The sequence below is a fragment of the Acipenser ruthenus genome, chromosome 51 (assembly GCF_902713425.1).
Source record: "Acipenser ruthenus chromosome 51, fAciRut3.2 maternal haplotype, whole genome shotgun sequence".
NCBI lineage: Eukaryota > Metazoa > Chordata > Actinopteri > Acipenseriformes > Acipenseridae > Acipenser > Acipenser ruthenus.
In genome coordinates this window covers 4,257,518-4,262,339 of record NC_081239.1, presented here as the reverse complement: position 1 = coordinate 4,262,339, position 4,822 = coordinate 4,257,518, and the positions used below count along the sequence as shown (strand labels likewise).

The following is a 4,822-nucleotide window of genomic DNA, read 5'->3' as shown; positions in this document are numbered from 1 at the left end:
GTGTGATCTTACTGCAGTGTGGTGTTAAACTGCAGTTACAGTGTGATCTTACTGCAGTGTGGTGTTATACTGCAGGTACAGTGTGATCTTACTGCAGTGTGGTGTTAAACTGCAGTTACAGTGTGATCTTACTGCAGTGTGGTGTTAAACTGCAGTTACAGTGTGATCTTACTGCAGTGTGGTGTTAAACTGCAGTTACAGTGAGATCTTACTGCAGTGTGGTGTTAAACTGCAGTTACAGTGTGATCTTACTGCAGTGTGGTGTTAAACTGCAGTTACAGTGTGATCTTACTGCAGTGTGGGGTTAAACTGCAGTTACAGTGAGATCTTACTGCAGTGTGGTGTTAAACTGCAGTTACAGTGTGATCTTACTGCAGTGTGGTGTTAAACTGCAGTTACAGTGTGATCTTACTGCAGTGTGGTGTTAAACTGCAGTTACAGTGTGATCTTACTGCAGTGTGGTGTTAAACTGCAGTTACAGTGTGATCTTACTGCAGTGTGGTGTTAAACTGCAGTTACAGTGTGATCTTACTGCAGTGTGGTGTTAAACTGCAGTTACAGTGTGATCTTACTGCAGTGTGGGGTTAACATGCAGTTACAGTGTGATCTTACTGCAGTGTGGTGTTAAACTGCAGTTACAGTGTGATCTTACTGCAGTGTGGTGTTAAACTGCAGTTACAGTGTGATCTTATTGCAGTGTGGTGTTAAACTGCAGTTACAGTGTGATCTTACTGCAGTGTGGTGTTAAAATGCAGTTACAGTGTGATCTTACCGCAGTGTGGTGTTAAACTGCAGTTACAGTGTGATCTTACTGCAGTGTGGTGTTAAACTGCAGTTACAGTGTGATCTTACTGCAGTGTGGTGTTAAACTGCAGTTACAGTGTGATCTTACTGCAGTGTGGTGTTAAACTGCAGTTACAGTGTGATCTTACTGCAGTGTGGTGTTAAACTGCAGTTACAGTGTGATCTTACCGCAGTGTGGTGTTAAACTGCAGTTACAGTGTGATCTTACTGCAGTGTGGTGTTAAACTGCAGTTACAGTGTGATCTTACTGCAGTGTGGTGTTAAACAGCAGTTACAGTGTGATCTTACTGCAGTGTGGTGTTAAACTGCAGTTACAGTGTGATCTTACTGCAGTGTGGTGTTAAACTGCAGTTACAGTGTGATCTTACTGCAGTGTGGTGTTAAACTGCAGTTACAGTGTGCCTATTGTTGGACCTGCAGTTTATTGTTCAAAGCCATTTAACATAACGAGAAGGGCCTTCGACGATAAAGCGCTCTTATCAGGGTTATATTGCTATTAGAAAATGGATTCGTTAAAAAAATAGTCCAGTTTTTCTGTTTGTTTTTTTCGTTATTTTTATGCAGCACTAGTTTTTTTGTTGTGAATGAATGCAAACACATTCCTCCTTATTCTATGAGTGATGCGGTTTGCTCAGAATTCCACCTGCGGTCGGGTCGTCTTCACTCGAGCTTCATCCCAGCCGTGGACACTTCGTGGGTGTTTAATCGTGGTAATATAATAGTAATAATAAAAAAGATGCCAAAGATTGAGATTGAAACTTTATTGAAATAAATCAGCAAAAATACATTCAGAAATACAGAGTAGTAGAGTATCATTATCATGCACAACCCTTCATACAATACAATGACATGAATCACATATTTTCTTTGGTACAGCTCGTGTGATTTCTATGTGTTTGCATGAGATGAATGTGTTTCATGAATGCATGGATTTGCCCCCCTCCCCTCTGCTCCCCATACACTATAATGAGAAATAAAACTGAGTCAGTGACCCTGTTATTTTTAGTTTTTACAGCAATGTAAATTAAATATCATCAGAAAAATAAGACATTTCCATTTAAATCATAAGCTGTAGCAAACCACCCTACTCATAGCCTTAATGACTTCACCCCATGTTGCATTGCACCCTGCAGACTGCACATATATTTCTGCGTGATAATGCAGACCTATTTAAAGACCATAGGGGGCGCCACAGTGCTAGTATATGCGGCAGCTTCACTTGCATTGTGACAGGCTCCAGTCCTGGGGGGCTTTTCCTCCAGGTAGAAACGCAGCCATGGTTGGAACGCAGACCTGGACTGGAAGAGACCAGCTTGCTGAGCTGCACGAGGACAACTCCTCTCACTTACCAGACAGAGGCTCAGAGTGACCCAGGCTAGAGCTGCCCGTGTCATTGCACTGGAGGATCATGTGAAAAAGAGAACTGTCCTTCATCTGCCATCTACCTTAGCCCTGTCCTCCTGATAAGCAATTCAACACCTGTATCCTGGCTGCTGTTTGTAATGTACTGCAGCATCAAGACCTTCCAGGTGATTGTATCATTATACAGGAGCTTGCTCCCTTCCTCCCTCAGTAAATGTGTTTGTGGTGCCCTCTATGGGATTTAATAGTACACTGCAAGTTGTACATTCATTCTGTAAATCCATGCTCTGCCATGCCATGGTGAAGAGGCCTGTTACTCTGTTAGCACTCTGAATATATTCTTTACAAGGTGAAAGAAACTTGCACCAGTAACTAATGTAACCTCTATTAGAATCATTTACTACATTAAAACACACACACCTCACCTTAATATAAATATGTGCTGCACCAGTAAATAATTGAATATATATATTTAAATTATCATTAAATTAAAACACACACACACACACACCTCACCTTAATATAAATATGTGCTGCACCAGTAAATAATTGAACATATATTTAAATTATCATTAAATTAAAACACACACACCCCATCACCTTAATATAAACCAGTAGATAATGTCAGATTAATATAAACCAGTAGATAATGTCAGAGTAATATAAACCAGTAGATAATGTCAGAGTAATATAAACCAGTAGATAATGTCAGAGTAATATAAACCAGTAGATAATGTCAGAGTAATATAAACCAGTAGATAATGTCAGAGTAATATAAACCAGTAGATAATGTCAGATTAATATAAACCAGTAGATAATGTCAGAGTAATATAAACCAGTGTTGCTCTGAAAGCCCCTGCTTGTCATTGTGGGCGCTGGTATCTCACGGCTTGAAGTACTTCCTCTTCTCCTCCTCCTCCTCCTCCTCTTCCTCCTTGTGGAATATCTTCCCGTCTTGTTTTCTAAATGTGAACGAGCCATTACTAATGTAAAGTTTGTATTTCACCTCCCAGCAGAGCTAAATGTGAATGAGCCATTACTAATATAAAGTTTGTATTTCACCTCCTAGCAGAGCTAAATGTGAATGAGCCATTACTAATGTAAAGATTGTATTTCACCTCCTAGCAGTGCTGAATGTTTGTTTAACTCCCCCTCCCCACATTGTTTGTGTGGCCTGTGAAGCAAATATCAAATTCAGTCTATATTTCTTAAATAGAATGTGACACATGTTGCTAAAGCTGATAAATAAATCAAGCGCTCATGTGCTCTCTTCCTGTGCTCAGTTTAACACTTTTGTCAACAGGAAGTGTCAGACCAGTTCAAAGGGCCTCAACAGCATCAGCATATATCACTGTGAGAGGACTTTCTGTACCACTATATTAAATATATATATAGTGACCAAGCTGGCCGTACCTTTGGGTTCGTGACCCAGAGATAAAAAATATTTATTCGAAGCACAAAACAAACAAACAAACCCCTGCTCTCATTGAGCTCTCACTATACACATGCAGGTCCCTGTCTAACATGCAGGACAGCTAAGCTGTGTACCTGACATAGAACACCAAAACAAAACACTTCAATACAAATTTTAATAAAGCCAAACGTAGGTTTAAACAGACCTTTACGACTTTCCATCAGGCTCTTCACTCAACAGCAGCAGCCTAGAGGAGACTGACTGCTTCCCTTTTATACCCTGCACCTGACTCGAATTTACAATAACTACCAGGTGCAGGTGATAATTAATAATTAAACAAAACAATCAAACAATTAAATGAAACAAAAGCAATTACCTTGCCATAAAACAAAACATTTTTATATTGCAGGCCCCTCTGTCCAGCTACATCGTGTTATATATATATATATATATACAGTAACAAAATCTTTGTTAAAATAACGTTAAGGTTGCAGTTCAAAGTGTCAGGAAATGGGACGTTAAGGCACGGAACCTTAACTCACCCCTATGATGCCGATGCATCGCATCAGATATGACAGCATACATGACATCAGTAATGACATCAGCAATGACTAATCACATGACAAATGCTCCACCAAGACTGCCCAGAAGGACATTACCTGGGTGTGTTTATTGGTATGTAGAATATTGTTCCGCCAGCTGTTCTTAGGAACTCATATGACAATAACAAGACAAAGGAGCACAGTTTGATCTTCATTCTCCATGGCACTGTTCCAGAAAAAAAACAATCCTTATAGTGAGTGAGATACATATTCAAATGCATTTGATAAACCAATGGTCTTGGATAGATGTGTGGCAATGCCATATTGCATAGTGGCAAGCGTGCCTAGTTTTGCATTGGAAGTAACAGCAGTAATTATGCAACACCTATATCACGTTGTGACAGGAATGACTGGGCGGTGAGGTCACGGAAGAAGAAGGAAGGTAAGTACTGACACCAGGCCCTCAGTTTTCAAAAAGAAAGACGCGGCTGGCCGCTGTTTTTATAAAGCAACACAAAAATAAATAAAATATTTAAACAAAAACACACAATAAAAGGTTTAATTATTATTTATTATTATTATTTATTTCTTAGCAGACGTCCTTATCCAGGGCGACTTACAATTGTTACAAGATATCACATTATTTTTACATACAATTACCCATTTATACAGTTGGGTTTTTACTGGAGCAATCTAGGTA

General features: G+C 39.5%; 1 long non-coding RNA gene across 1 annotated transcript; it reads right to left on the bottom strand.

Annotated features, from left to right (window-relative positions):
- Window positions 1-1,550: 1,550 nt before the first annotated feature.
- On the bottom strand, window positions 1,551-2,891 carry LOC131722783 (uncharacterized). The gene is made up of 2 exons (XR_009320030.1): window positions 2,674-2,891; window positions 1,551-2,586 (listed from the first exon to the last, which is right to left on the bottom strand). It is a non-coding gene; the product is annotated as an uncharacterized LOC131722783 (long non-coding RNA).
- Window positions 2,892-4,822: the final 1,931 nt, after the last annotated feature.